Source organism: Eulemur rufifrons, chromosome 24 (genome assembly GCF_041146395.1).
Source record: "Eulemur rufifrons isolate Redbay chromosome 24, OSU_ERuf_1, whole genome shotgun sequence".
NCBI lineage: Eukaryota > Metazoa > Chordata > Mammalia > Primates > Lemuridae > Eulemur > Eulemur rufifrons.
In genome coordinates, this window is record NC_091006.1 from 15,946,301 (window position 1) to 15,962,176 (window position 15,876).

The window sequence follows — 15,876 nt, forward strand, 5'->3', positions numbered from 1 at the left end:
CCTTACCCTAGTCCCAGCCCTGTGGCTCTGCAAATATCTCTTTGTCCTGGTGTCTCTGGGCCTCGCTTACCCACCATGCCAAGTTCACTTAGCCACTGTAATTCTCCTGGGGAATGAGAAGGTACCCCCGCCCCATCTCTCTCTGCCTCAATTTGCCCTCAATGACAGTTGGCCAATAATAGTAATAAGTAACATCTGCCAAGTGTTTCCATTTCAGTCGGCTTCCTAAACACTGGACATATCTCCTTTAATCTACTCAACACACTCATGAGTTAGATGACACTGGGGTGCCTGTGTACAGATGGGGAAACCAAGGCAGAAAGCCCATGTAACAAAGATCCTTCCTTGCCAGCTCTCCAGAAAATGAGTTATTGAACTCTCTCCTGGGATTAAAAGGTATATAGATATTGAACTCTTAACACTGATGATGTCAACAATGCTTTTTTGGGGGGAGAGAACAGCAGGCTACCCAAGATAAGGGAAGCAGGGTAAAGGGAGTGAGTGGGGACACGAGAGGGTGATACTTACACACAAGAATCCAGGGCTTCTGGTGTTGGGTCTACCATGAAGGCGTTGGTGCATCACCATGGTGAGGGTCCATGAACAGGGCAGGTGCCCTTAAGAAGTTTAGGTAGCCGGGCAACGTGCCTCACGCTTGTGACCATAGCTCTCTGGGAGGCTGGGGCGCCAGGATTGCTGGGACTACAGACATGATATTATTTTTCTAACATTACATACTTACCACTTACGTATGGTGAGAAAACTTAAAAAAAATCTATTCTCTTAGCAATTTTCAAGTATACATTGTTACAAACTAAAGTCACCATGATGTACACTAGATCTCTTGAACGTATTCCTCCTGTGGCACTGAAACTTATACCCGTGACCAATGTCTCTCACCGCCCTCCCCAGCCCCCATGACCACCTTTCTGCTCTCTGCTCCCACAAGCATGGCTTTTTCTTAGATTCCACAGGTAAGTTGAGATTGTGCTTACTTTTTTACATTGTAACATAAAATTAACATAAATTACCATCTTAATCATTTTTCAGTGGACAGTTCAGTGGCATTAAGTACATTCACACTGTTGTGCCACCATCACCACCATCTAAAAGTTCCCTTTTGTAAAATGTGAATAATCGTCTCTACTTAAGAGGATAATGCAGGCTGGGCGTGGTGGCCCATGCCTGTAGTACTAGCTCTGGGAGGCAGAGGAGGGAGGCTTACTTGAGTTCAGGAGTTTGAGGCCACCCTGAGCAAGAGTGAGACCCCATCTCTACTAAAAATAGAAAAATTAGCTGGGCATTGGAGGGGAGCGCCTGCAGTTCCAGCTACTTGGGAGGCTGAGGCAGGAGGATCCCTTGAGCCCAGGAGTTTGAGGGCACAGTGAGCTATGATGACACCACTGCACTCTACCAGAGGGGACAGAGCAAGACTCTGACTCAAAAAAAAAAAAAAAAAAAAAAAAAGAGGATAATGCTTGTCTTGAGCTGTTTCTGCATTCTGCTCTGACCTTTGACTCAATGCCCCCTTCCAGTAGGGATCATTATACCCATTCATCAGATGAGAAAATCAAGGTCAAAGGGAATTCAGTAAATAGTTCACTAGGAAAGGAGGCAGATGCAAGCCCAGCTTTGGGTCTTCCAAGTGTTCCATAGCCTGGGCTATGAATTGTGTCCGAAGGCGCACCCACCACCACCAGCCTCACACCCACCCCTGCAGGCTCCAGCCCTCAGCCTCCCCTACGCTCTTCATCCTCCTCCCTGCTGTCCACCCTGGGAATCTCCTCTAGGAATTTCTCCTTTTTACATGCTGCAGAGAAAGTGAGTGTCTTTTAGGAAGTTTGGCCTTTCTTTGCACCTTCTGGACTTTTTTTTGTTTTTTTTTTAAAGAGACAGAGTCTCACTCTGTTACTCAGGCTGGAGTGCAGTGGTGTGATCATAGCTCACCTTGACCTCAAACTCCTGGGCTTAAAGGATTCTTCCGTCTCAGCCTCCTGATTAGCTAGGACTATGGGTGAGCACCACCAGACGCAGCTAATTTTAAAAAATTTTTGTAGAGACTGGGTCTCACTATGTTGCCCAGGCTGTTCTCAAACTCCTGCCTCAAACGATCCTCCCACCTTGGCCTCCCAAGGTTCACACCTCACGAAGTGCTGGGATTACAGGTGTGAGCCACTGTGCTCAGCCGCTTTTCTCTTATTAATGTTTCTTCATCCTGAAACCACCTATATGAAAATAATATAAAGCTGGAAGGTCAAAATAGTAATAAAAGTCTGATTTCTGTAAAAGCACACATATAACTAAACCTTACCTAGCCATTATTCTCTAACTTCCCTATTGCCGTAAACTGTTGACTGCTTAAATGACACGTGCCCTCCTAGACGGGGACGGGCAAAGATTAGTGACTTCCCTGACAGATTCTGTCAATAGTGTTGCTGTCGTAAAACCTAAGGCTGCTTTTTGAGATACCGTTCAGACTCTGCATTTAACGGGACCCACTGACGCCAACCGGACCCATGGACATGGGTGGGAACGGATTCAACAAGCCCCCTGCCCAGGAAATGCCCCAGCTGAGAAGATGATTTCTGCTTCCAAACCCCGAGTTCATCCCCAGCCAATCAGCAGATCCAATTCTTTTTTTTTTTTTTTTTTTTTTTGAGACAAAGTCTCACTCTGTTGCCCGGGCTAGAGTGAGTGCCGTGGCGTCAGTCTAGCTCACAGCAACCTCAAACTCCTGGGCTTAAGTGATCCTACTGCCTCAGCCTCCCGAGTAGCTGGGACTACAGGCATGCGCCACCGTGCCCGGCTAATTTTTTGTATATATATATTTTAGTTGTCCATATAATTTCTTTCTATTTTTAGTAGAGACGGGGTCTCACTCTTGCTCAGGCTGGTCTCGAACTCCTGACCTTGAGCGATCCACCCGCCTCGGCCTCCCAGAGTGCTAGGATTACAGGCGTGAGCCACCGCGCCCGGCCTGCAGATCCAATTCTTTAGCCCTTTGTTCACCAAACCTTAGCCCCCAAATTCTTAAGGAGATGGACTTGAGAAATTACTCTCATCTCCTTGCCTGGCACCTTGGGAAATTAAACTCTTTCTCTGCTGCTCCGCCTACTGTCTCGGTGTATATTGGCCTTCACTGGGCAAGGGGACCCGGTTGGGCTGTAACAGTGACAGGTGTCTCAGCCATGAACCTCGCAATGGGTGAGGAAAAGATCGTTTCTTCTCCCTGCACGCCATGTTTGTTCATTCCAGGGCCTTACTTTTGTCTTTCTTTTTAATCTTTTAAGACTTTGGGCTTTGCTCTGGGGATTCTACTAGAATAAAACAGATGAACTCCCTGGGCCTGATAGAACCCATGAATAGTCCATTAGAATACATATGAGTTCTGGCGTGTGCTACGGGTGAAATGAGCAGGAGGTCCAGGCAGGCTAAAATCAGGGAGTGACACTAGACAGGTCGATCTGAGGAGGCATCTCTTAGGGAGGCTCTTTCAGTGAGAAGAACTGAAATGACGGGAAGGGTAGGGTTGAAGGAATTTTAGGCGGTGGGAAGAGCCTGGGCAAAAACCATCCAGGGGCAGCAGAAGTGGATGGACTGTGAGGCCTCACGCAGAGTGCAATAAGCTGGAAGCAAAAGGACAAACATTGCAGAATTCCACTTATGTGAGCAGTTAAACTCACAGAGACAGCAAGTAGAATAGTGGTCCCCAGGGGCTGGGAGGAGGGGAAATGAGGAGTTGTTTACCAGGTACAGAGTTTCACCTGGGGAAGATGGAAACAGTTCTGGAGATGGCTGGACAACAATGTGAATGCATTTCATACATTGAGCTGTACACTTCGAAGTGGTTATGTTGGTAACAGGGACAGGCATACAGTTAGGTAAAGTTCTGTTGTTCAACAGCAGAGTGACTATTGCTTAACAATAATGCGTTATTTCTAGGTAACTAGAAAAGAGGGCTTGAAATGTTTCCAACACATAGAATTGATAAATGCTGAGGTTGCCCCTGGTGGGTCGCTCATGCCTGTAATCTCAACATTTTGGGAGGCCAAAGTGTGGGGATCACTTGACGCCAGGAGTTTGAGACCAGCCTGGGCAACATAGCAAGACCTCTGTCTCTACAAAAAACAAAAAAAATTAGCCAGGTATGGTGATGTGCTTCTGTGGTCCCAGCTACTTGGGGCCATACTTGAGGCAGGAGGATCGCTTGAGCCCAGAAGTTTGAGGTTGCTGTGAGCTATGATGACACCACTGCATTCTCTAGCCCGGGCAACAGAGCAAGACTCTGTCTCAAAAAAACACCAAAAAAACAAAAAAACCATCATGTTGTATACCACAAATATATATAATTTTATTTGTCAATTAAGAATTAAGGGGCCGGGTGTGGTGGCTCACGCCTGTAACCCTAGCACTCTGAGAGGCCGAGGTGGGAGGATCGCTCGAGGTCAGGAGTTTGAGACCACCCTGAGCAAGAGTGAGACCCCATCTCTACTAAAAATAGAAAGAAATTAAATGGACAACTAAAAATATATATAGAAAAACTAGCCAGGCATGGTGGCACATGCCTGTAGTCCCAGCTGCTTGGGAGGCTGAAGCAGGAGGATCGCTTGAGCCCAGGAGTTTGAGGTTGCTGTGAGCTGGGCTGATACCATGGCACTCTAGCCCGGGCAACAGAGCAAGACTCTGTCTCAAAAAAAAAAAAAAAAAAGAATTAAGGGCTAGATTTGGTGGTTCACCCCTGTGATCCCAGCACTTTGGGAGGTATAAGCAGGCACTGCTTAACACAAAGGCAAAAGCCCCTAACCACGCAGGTCAAAAACAAGATGTGATGACAGAACAAGACCAGTGAAAACCAACAAGACAAGGAAATTAGCCCAGCTGCTGGACCTTGAGGCTCATTATGCCCTAGTTATAACATATTAGCACGCTAAAAGCAGCCCCCAGGACACCATGACAGTTCCAGGAGGGACCTTATAAACTAAAAAAAGGGGAGGGTTCCCAGTTTTAAGAAATCACCGCCCCTTTCCAGGAAATAACATGAGTATTCCTTCCCTGCTTAGCTTATGATTAAGCCAGTGCTTAAATTTAAAAAAATAAAATAAAAATTAAAAAATAAAAGAATCCAAAGGTGCTGGGGAGAAGTAGTCTCTACTCTGTGGAGTAGATCTTCTATATTTCCTAAATAAAACTTGCTTTCGCTTTACACTGTTGGCTTGCTCCTGAATTCTTTCTCTCAGGAAGCCAAGAAGTGAGTGATTGCCAGCATTGGGAATTACTTTCCTATGCTAGAGCAAGGAGGACAGCTTGAGGCCAGGAGTTCAAGACCAGCCTGGCAACATACCCAGACCTCTTCACTGAGGGTGGGGGAGAAAAGAAAAGAATTTAGAGCAAACTGGCCCTAGCAGAATGACACCTAAATAGGCCTGGACTTGTCTGGACAGCAGTCATGGGGACATGTCATGAGCACAGTGGGGCAGACGGCCCAACCCACCCTCCGTGGCTGGATGGATTAGAAATGCCCCAGCCTGAGCAAGAGCGAGACCCCCTCTCTACTAAAAATAGAAAGAAATTAAATGGACAACTAAAAATATATATAGAAAAAATTAGCCGGGCATGGTGGCGCATGCCTGTAGTCCCAGCTACTTGGGAGGCTGAGACAGGAGGATCCCTTGAGCTCAGGAGTTTGAGGTTGCTGTGAGCTAGGCTGACGCCACGGCACTCACTCTAGCCTGGGCAACAGAGTGAGACTCTGTCTCAAAAAAAAAAAAGATATAAATAAAAGAAAAAAGAAAAAAAAAAAAAGAAAAGAAAAGAAATGCCCTCACACATACCGTGCAGAGCCATGATTCTGGGATTCTGCAGAGGGTGACTTATGTCCAGCTATGCAGTACAGTGTTAAGCCAAGGCAAATGCATACCATCCACGCTTATAGTTAGGGACAGATGATAAAATAACCCACCACATTTTCCTTTAACTCACTCAGTCAACCTTCTCAAGAGGGGCTGGCGGGCAAACTGTGTTGAGGAAGATTAAAATGTTATCATGTTACTGCTTCATGAGGTCCAGCACGCTTGATGGGTTCTGGAATTCCTGGTTGGATGAAGGGCTGTAGGGTTCAGAGATTTACGGCGGGAGGGAGAAATCTAGGCAGCAGGTGAAAGGGAAACCAGTTAACTAGGGTCAAAAAAAAGGGCCGGAGAACAGAGCTCAGGTCTTTCAGCCCAGGAGGCCTGAGGAAAGATGCTGACACTGAAGATTGATGCAGAGCGGGAGAAGCTCTGAATCCTGGGGTTGCAATGGAGGAGGCAGAAGAATTCAAAATGGTGCCATACTCCAATTAAACAAGTACCATGGCTCAAAAGGAAACCAAGGTCTCTGTTCCAAGGGTCAAGACCAGATTCCCCTGGGGTAGGCATGTGTGGTGGGAGATGTTTGCTAGTACACACCTGATCATGCAGGTGGACCCGGAGCAGACATTGATCCCACTCAAATAACCTTTCCTGGATGCATTTGTGTCAAAACTCCCTGCCTCCCTGGCACTTGCTCCCGTCTCCACTATGAGGAAAATTATGACGGTAATTCATGCCTTAGAGATACAGGATCAGAAGCAAAGTATGCCAAGCCTGCTTTTGAATGCAATGTCCTGTGCCAGTGTGGTGACCACTGCAGAAACAGAGTGGTCCAGAGGGGTCTGCAGCTCCACCTCCAGGTGTGCAAGATGGATAAAAATAGTTGGGGACTTCGTACCTTGGAATTTATAACAAAAGGAAGATTTGTCTGTGAATATGCTAGCGAGGTTTTAGGATTCTCTGAAGTACAGAGAAGAATTCACTTACAAACAATATATGACTCAAATGACGTAATAGCCATCAGGGAACATGTTTATAATGGGTAGATAATGGAAACATTTATTGACCCTACGTATTTAGGAAATATTGGAAGATTCCTTAATCATTCTTGTTAGCCAAACCTATTGATGATTCCTGTCCGAACTGACTCAGTGGTACCTAGCTTGGCACTCTTTGCAGCCAAAGACATTTTGCCAGAAGAGGAACTCTCTTACGACTATTCAGGAAGATTTCTTAATCTAATGGACAGTGAAGACAAAGGCTGGATAATGGAAAACTAAGAAAACCTTGTTACTGTGGTGCCAAATCATGTACTGCTTTCCTACCTTATGACAGTTCGCTGTACTGCCCCTTACTTAGAAAAGCCAGACATCAGTTAGGAGGGAAACTGCCCAACCACTAAGAGAGGCCAGTGGGTGGGAATGAGAGAACCAAGCGTGTGTGGCTCAGCGCCTTACGCATTCCCGTCTTCCAGGCAACTTACCCTTGAGGTCAGTCTGCTCTGTGGCAGGCAGCTTGCCCCTCTTTATAAGGAACGCTGGTGGTTGTCTGGCTTCGCCTCTGTCTGCTTGCATAAGTTTAAGTCAGGAATGTGGCAGAGACTACAAGTTGTCCATCAATATTCTTTCCTTCTGTAATAAAATTCTCAGTGTTACCTGGGTACTTTGCTACCCAGAATACTTACTTCTCTAGTTAGATATGGCTGAGTGACTTTGTTCCAGCTAATGGAATATAAGCAAAAATGACGTGTCCTTAAATGGAGAGATCCGCCCTTCTCTTCCTCTTTCTTCCTGTTGGCTGGAACGTGTACATTATGAGTAGAGCTAGAATAGCCATCCCAGACCCCGAGATGACTCTTAAGAAAGGAAGCCATGCATAACAAATCAACAAGATAGAAGTTTAGGTGTCTGGTACTATAGAACATTCTGCTGGTTCTGGTCTAACACATTTGAATTTTTCGATGAGAAAGTCTTTCCCTTGTTTAAGCCACTGTTATGAGTTTTCTAGCACTCAAACTGAACCTAAGTATGATCCAAGAAAACCCTTGTGTCTACCTACCTAAGCCATGCTTTCCAACCAATTTCATTAGTAATAAAGCTGATATTTTAATTTCAAAAAAAAAAAAAAGGAAACCAAGGTCTCTGTTCCAAGGATCAAGACCACATTCCCCCGGGGTAGGCATGTGTGGTGGGAGATGCGCGCATGTGCATGCATGGTGCGCCCAGGGCACGGACCCTGGCGGGACGCCTGGGGCGCAAACAGGGATTGGCATCCGGACCGTGGCGACACCAGGGGTGTGGAGACTGGGAGGAGATAGGGTCGTGGGGGGTGGATGGGTGTGGAAACTGTTGTCATCAAAAGAGCAGAGACGCACGAGCACACGAGGCTGCACTGGGGGTTTAGCAGGCAAGAAGTGAATGTCTCCGGGAGGACGCAGGCCTGACGGTGCAGGCTCTGAAGTTCCGGAACCCGAGAGGAGGCCCGGTGGACCCTAGCAGGTAAGGAGACTTGAGTTATGTGAATCGGAGGTATGGAGACAGAGAGGTACCTGCTATACAGGTAGGGAGGTCCGCGTAAGGGTCTCAGCTGAGAAGGTGGGTGAACCTCCCTTCCTCTCGGACGCGCGAAGACAAGGCGGGGGACAGCAGGAGGGGACCAGTGTCTGCGTTTCAGGCTTGGAGACAGGACAGGAGACCGATTCCTGCTCTGGCTCTCCTGTTCTTGAACCCAATCTGGGAGGCCAGACAATGTGAAAAGAGCCCTTAGGACGAGCCACGTTTTCCCCAGGACCTCACAAAGAACAGCAGGGATCCTAACGCTTTTGCTCCTAACCCCTGCCTTCACTTAAGTTCCAGGGGGGTCGGGATGGAAAAGGGAAGGATCAATGAGTTAGTAAAAATGCTACCGGGGCTCAGGGACATCCTAGCATGGTTTGGGAGGGCATAAGAAGTCTGGAATGTGAGAGCTCTCTTTTCCATATGGTGCGGAAAATTGCTTGGGTCTGGGCAGAAAGATGGTGACTTATTGACTACTGGGAAGTGACTTATTTAGGGACTCTTTTGGTTGCTGAGATTTGTGGGAATAATAAAGAATAAAAATCTGAGCCGGGGCCGGGTGTGGTGGCTCACGCCTGTAATCTCAGCACTTTGGGAGGCCGGGACAGGAGAATCGCTCAAGACTAGAAGTTTGAGATGCCATCTCTACAAGAAAAGAAAAAAAAAAAAAGCTAGGTGCTTAGGCGGAGGACCACTGAAGCCCAGAAGTTCAAGGCTGCAGTGAGTGAGCTGTGATGTATGCTTCCACTGCACTCCAGCCAGAGCGAGCGAATGAGATATTGTCTCAAAAAATATTAAAACAGGCCAGGCGCGGTGGCTCATGCCTATAATCCTAGCACTCTGGGAGGCCAAGGCGGATGGATCGCTTGAGCTGAGGAGTTCGAGACCAGCCTGAGCAAGAGCGAGACCCCGTCTCTACTAAAAGTAGAAAGAACTTATGTAGACAACTAAAAAATATATATAGAAAAACACTAGCCGGGCAAGGTGGCGCATGCCTGTAGTCCCAGCTACTGGGGAGGCTGAGGCAGGAGGATCGCTTGAGCTCAGGAGTTTGAGGTTGCTGTGAGCTAGGCTGATGCCACGGCACTCACTCTAGCCTGGGCAACAGAGCGAGACTCTGTCTCAAAAAAAGCAGATCAGGAATTTTGTGTGGCTCTAACTCAGCTTTTTAAATTTTGTTTTAACTTCTTTTTGAGACAGAGTCTCACTCTGTTGCCCAGGCTAGAGTGAGTGCCGTGGCATCAGCCTAGCTCACAGCAACCTCAAACTCCTGAGCTCAAGCGATCCTCCTGCCTCAGCCTCCCCAGTAGCTGGGACTACAGGCATGCGCCACCATGCCTGGCTAATTTTTTCTATATATTTTTAGTTGTTTGGCTAATTTCTTTCTATTTTTAGTAGAGACAGGGTCTCACTCTTGCTCAGGCTGGTCTCGAACTCCTGACCTTGAGCTATACTCCCGCCTCGGCCTCCCAGAGTGCTAGGATTAAGAGGCGTGAGCCACCATGCCCCCCGGCCTGCCTTTTTTTTTTTTTTTTTTTTTTTTGGCAGGGTCTCCCTCTGTGTCCCAGGCTGCAGTGCAGTGCGATGGTGTCATTATAACTCACTGTAACCTCAAACTCCTGGGCTCAAGCAATCCTCCCTCCTCAGCTGCCTGAGTAGCTGGCTAGCTAGCATTTTTTAGTCCTTACAACTTGAAAGTACAATCCTACATGCTTCCCATACATTGCCTCACTTAAAAACTAGTGCAACAAACTCAGAGACTAGACACCATTATCATTCCCAATTCCAGATTAAGAAATTGAGGCAGAGAAGTCACAAAACAAGGATTCATCCTTCCCAGCCTCTTTCATACTTTGTTAGGTGCCCACGTGGAAGATAAATTTTCTCGTCTCCTTTAGATAGGGTGACAAACTCTTTGGTTTGTCTGAAGCTTTCCCGGTTTCAGCACAGAAAATCCTGCATCCTGGCCCAGGTGAGGCAGCTCACACCTGTAATCCTAGCACTCTGGGAGGCTGAGGCTGGAGGATCGCTTGAGCTCAGGAGTTTGAGACCAGCCTGAGCAAGAGTGAGACCCTGTCTCTACTAAAAATAGAAAAAATTATCCAGGCATGGTGGTGCGTGCCTGTAGTCCCAGCTACTCAGGAGGCTGAGGCAGAAGGATTGCTTGAGCCCAAGAGTTTGAGGTTGCTGTGAGCTAGGCTGACACCACGGCACTCTAGCCCGGGCAAAAGAGCGAGACTCTGTCTCAACCAAACCAAACCAAACCAAACCCATGGTCTCTAGAGCAGTCATGCTAAGTGTCCAGTCTCTCTGGAGAGTTTGAGGTGGCCCTCAGGACTGGGTTCCTGACAAAGAAGAGGGCAGAACCTGCCAGGGTGGTTCATACTCACTGAGAGACTTGAGGACGCTGATGCTGGGTTCCCCTGGGGTCCACAGTGCTGAAGGTGTTAGTGGGCTCTTGGTGACAGGTGTCCTCAGAGCCTGTGGATGGCATGGGAGTGGCCTGTGGGACAGAGGGGCTTTGCGACTCATTAAGTGGCAACACGGAGAAAGCCTTAAGGAATCGTACCTTATCTGTTCTTTTGCCTCGGATAAATGTCACTTTCCTGAGCCCCAGGCTCCCTCTTAATTTAGTGTGTGGAAAACCATCTCACTTCACCTTGAGCATCTGCCTCATAGTGGGTGGTGTTTACCCAGAGCAAGCTGCTCTGTTCTGATTCAACCTTCCCAGAAGGGATCATTATTCCCACGTATCAGGTGAGGAAGGTCAAGGGAAAGAGGGCTTAAACCACATGTGCAGGAGGCGGGGCACACGCAGGTAAAGCTCCGAGTGACCACCCACGCACCTGTCTGCGCTGGGAATCTCTGGTGCCCAGGGTGCCTGCCTTGGCTGGTCTAGCCCTGAGATCTTGTCACATCCTTGATCCTCCCTGACTTCCTCTGAGAATTACTCCTTTTCTTTTTATTTTTATTTTTATTTTATTTATTTATTTATTTATTTTTTATTTTGTTTGTTTGTTTGTTTTTCAGCTCATTATGGGGGTACAAAAGATCAGGCTATATACATTGAAAAATATGGAACGCTTCACGAATTTGCGTGTCATCCTTGCGCAGGGGCCATGCTAATCTACTCTGTATCGTTCCAATTTTAGTATATGTGCTGCCGAAGCGAGCACGAATTACTCCTTTTCATCTGTTCCAAGGAGAATCGGGCTATTGAGGCTTCATGTGGGGCTTGTTCTTTGGCCTCAGTTTAAATACAGGTGTCATTGGGCCCCTCCTCCCTGCCCAGCACCCCCCAGGGCTCTAGTGCTCCAGCAAGGACAGCCTCGTGCTGTATCCTGGAGATTCTACCACCCCGAGACACTCTTCGAGCTCAGTCTGATGTGAAAGACAGACCACGGAGCAGTGAGCACCCTGAGAGAATGATGTCTGTGCTGCAGGTCACTGACGAGTGGCCGACGCGTGGGCACGGGGAGACAGAGTCTGCGCAGGCTGGCAAGGAACGTCCTGTCTGAGGAGCCACTTTTCTAGTAAAAGGATAGAAAGGAGGAGGGGAGCAGTGCGCAGAGAATTTTGGACAACAGGGAAAGAATGGACGTTTGTGAGACTAAATGAAAGCGTGTGTGCCTGTATTTTCCCAAATGCATTTGATCCTTCTGTCACCTGCTTAATGTATGTGTCTGGGTATGTATACGGTGTGTCTCCGTGTGTCAGTCACACACTGACTCCCGCTGCAGGTAACAGATCCTAGAGTCTGAAGCTCCCAAGTGCTTGTCATCATCTCGCAGTCTTAGGAGACACTGATGAAAGTCATGGGAGGGGATGAGGCAGGATTTGTTGCTGGAAAGGGCTCTTACTCTGAGGACACTAGAAACCTATTCCTTCCTTCTTTTACTTTAAGAATACTTTGTGTGCTCGCTTTGGCAGCACATATACGAAAATTGGAACAACAGAGATTAGCATAGCTCCTGCACAAGGATGACACGCAAATTTTTAAAGCGTTCTATATAAAAAAAAAAAATACTCTGTGAGTCCAGGCGTGGTTGTTCATGCCTGCAATCCTATCACTTTGGGAGGCCAAGATAGGAGGATGGCTTGAGCCTAGGAATTCCAGGCCAGCCTGGGCAACATGGCAAGATCCTATCTCTACAAAACATTTAGAAAAGTAGCCAGGTGTGGTGGTGCACGCCTGTAGTCCCAGCTAATAGGGAGGGAGGCTGAGGCAGGAGGATCTCTTGAGCCTACAAGTTGGAGGTTGCAGTGAGCTGTGATGACACCTGCACTCCAGCCTGGGTGACAGAGACCCTGTCTCAAGAAAAAAAAAAAAAATACTTTTTGAAAACCTACTTTGTAATCCACGCTGGTCCAGGGAACTGGAGATCAGATGGGGAAGAAACACAAGGACCCTACCCACACACAGCCTGTGTTCCACAGTGACATCTCAGGCAATCAGGATTCTATACTCTTTGAGAAATAAAAGTCCCAGTATTCCAAATACTTTAAAAAGGTAAATGAACTCCTCGGTCACCATTGCAATAAACAAGGATGGAAAGAGAAGAATTAAGTTTTTATCTTATTTCTTCTATGAATTCTATTTCCTCTTCAATTCTCACCATTCTGTTAGTGATAGTTGATGAGGAAAAGTTCTTACAAACAAAGATATTTAACAGTTGCAGAAGGAATGATCGAGTTAGTCAACTCACCTTTGTAAGCCCTGATGAGATTATCTTACTCAGATGTTAGTTTAAGCAACCATCTTTAAAGAAGGTACTTTGGCGGGAGGCTGAGGCAGGAGGATTGCTTGAGCCCAGGAGTTTGAGGTTGCTCTGAGCTAGGCTGACGCCATGGCACTCTAGCCCGGGCAACAGAGTGAGACTCTGTCTCAAAAAAAAAAAAAAAAAAAAAGAAGGTACTTTGGGATCATCACAGAAATTTGAATATCACCTATTAGGTTAGTCCAAGGCCTTTAAAAAAGGCCTTCATATTGTACTCACTTTAACATGCATGAATTTCACTAATGAAATGGGCAATGAAGGAAGCCAACGAAAAGAGTTCACATGCCACGATTCAATTTCTCTGAAGTTCAACAACAGGCAAAACTAACCAACATGACAAGACAAAATGATTCGTTTGGGGGAGATGTAGATGCCATAAGACAGGGCTCATTTTATAAGAACACACAGGGCAGAGCATTGTGCCCACCCACAAGGTGAGGAAATCAAGGCCCAAGGGTGGGAGAAGAGAATGGGGGGTGGGCTTAAGTCACAGCTCACTGGGGGAGGAGGCAGGGTGCAAGCCCAGCTTCGGGTTCTCCCGGTGTTCCCACCCTCCGGGCCGGAAACCACGCCCAGCACTAATGCCACCAAGACTCTGGATCACAAGGACTCACACCCAGCCGGGCTGGATCTAGCCCTCAGCCTCCTCCACACCCTTAACCTCCTCCCTCCGGCTCACCCTGAGAACTTGCTCTGGGACTGTCTCCTTTTTATCTTCTCTGAGACGTGTGAGGGGAATCCAGGTTTTGGTTGTTCCTCCTGGACATTGACCTTTGTTAAATACAACCCCAGGGTAAAATGGTGCCCCCTCCTGGGAACCACGCCTCCAGTCTGAGAATCAGGTTTTAACAGCTGCCCAGGTGATTCGATCTTCCTTATCAAGTTTGGGAACTGCTGGGTTGGGAGGTGGTAAGAGGGAGGAGACTGGATTTGACGTAACTAAGCCCTTCTCCTAAGGCTATGGGAAGCCATTCTTTGAGTCTGTCTCTGCCTCTGTCTGTCTCCTCCCCTCTCCTCTCCCTTTCTTTTTCTTTGAAAAATATATTTTGAGCTCAGTGTGGTCTTGTGCACCTGTAGTCCCAGCTACTCAAGAGGCTGAAGTGGGAGGATCACTTGAGTCCAGGAATTCAAGATTACAGTGAGCTATGATTGCACTCCAGCCTGGGCAACTGAGCGAGACCTTCTGTCTCAAAACAAAACAAAATTATTCATATTTTGAAAACTTATCCTGTAACAGGCACTGTTCTGAGCACTGGGACCCAGTGGGGATCAAGTCCATGCACACATTAAGGATTGAGGTTCCAGGCAACCAATAAACACTCTGCACTCAAAAACTATATAAAAACTATATAAAAATCCTTCAATTCCAAATGAAACTGAAAAAAAAATACCCCCCCAAAGAACTCATTTTTCATCATTGGAATACACAAGAACATAAGTTCACTCTGACCGAGGAAGGCTTAAGTTTTTAGCCTATGTTTCCTGTATGGATTGTATATTTTTTGTCAACTACCACTATTTCATTTATGATTTGGAATTGATGAAGAAATGTTCTCACAAGCAGAAGTGTCTATCTGATAACTGTGGAAGGAATGGCTGAATTACGTAACATCTCCATTTCTAATTCCTTATGTGTGGAAATTGCTTGGCTGCTGTTTTAAACAACCAAAGTGGAGAAGGTATTTTGAGACAATCAGAGACATTTAAATATGGCCTACGAGGTAGGTTTGTGGAAATTAATGAATACCATCCAAATGAGGGCAAATATTTTTTTAAATTTATTTTTATTTTATTTATTTATTTATTTATTACTTTTTTTTTGAGACAGAGTCTCCATGGCATCAGCCTAGCTCACAGCAATCTCAAATTCCTGGGCTCAAGTGATCCTCCTGCCTCAGGCTCCCGAGTAGCTGGGACTACAGGCATGCACCACCATGCCCGGCTAATTTTTTCTATATATATTTTTAGCTGTCCATATAATTTCTTTCTATTTTTAGTAGAGACGGGGTCTCGCTCTTGCTCAGGCTGGTCTCGAACTCCTGAGCTCAAACGATCCACCCGCCTCGGCCTCCCAGAGTGCTAGGATTATAGGCGTGAGCCACCACGCCCAGCCATATGTTTTATTTTTTGTTATTCTCCACCCCCCAGCCTCTAGGACTGTGAGAAATTATGAGAGGAAAAAAATTAGCCAGGCGTGGTTGCACACGCCTGTAGTCCCAGCTACTTCCAGCTACTCGGGAGGCTGAGGCAGGAGGATCACTTGAGCCCAGGAGTTTGAGGTTGCTGTGAGCAAGGCTGATGCCATTGAGCTCTAGCCCAGGCAACAGAGTGAGACTCTATCAAAAAAAAGAAAAAAAAAGGAAAAGAAAGAAAAGCAAAGGTAAGAATCATGGGACTTGTCCAGCAGGGTGGAAGTCTTTTTTTTTTTTTTTTTTTTCCAGGTAGCAAGCTGTGCTCATGGGTAGAATCCAAAGGCCGTGATGTGTGGGCTATTCGGGGTGTCAGCAGTGCCAGGTGAGGACAGTAGGCAGGATGGGGTGCATGTCTTCAGGAAAGGCGGATGGTGCAAGAAGCGCCCTGTAGGACCGATCGGCTTTCACGGAACAGGCAAGGTGGAGAGAGTTTGTGAAGTCAGACTCCCTTGCTCTCTTCCCATGTCAGCCAATCGACTGAGGGTCTTTGCACAAGTGATTG

The 15,876-nt window shown here is 46.9% G+C and overlaps 2 non-coding genes and 1 pseudogene across 2 annotated transcripts; 2 read left to right on the forward strand and 1 right to left on the reverse strand.

The window, feature by feature from the left end:
- Positions 1 to 1,521: 1,521 nt before the first annotated feature.
- LOC138374231 (histone-lysine N-methyltransferase SETMAR-like) lies at positions 1,522 to 11,922 on the forward strand (annotated as a pseudogene).
- LOC138375233 (U6 spliceosomal RNA) lies at positions 11,474 to 11,580 on the reverse strand. The gene has a single exon (XR_011231476.1). It is a non-coding gene; the product is annotated as a U6 spliceosomal RNA (small nuclear RNA).
- Positions 11,923 to 12,318: 396 nt separating the features above from the next.
- Positions 12,319 to 12,420, forward strand: LOC138375163 (U6 spliceosomal RNA). Its single transcript, XR_011231425.1, has one exon. It is a non-coding gene; the product is annotated as a U6 spliceosomal RNA (small nuclear RNA).
- The last annotated feature ends 3,456 nt before the right edge of the window (positions 12,421 to 15,876 follow it).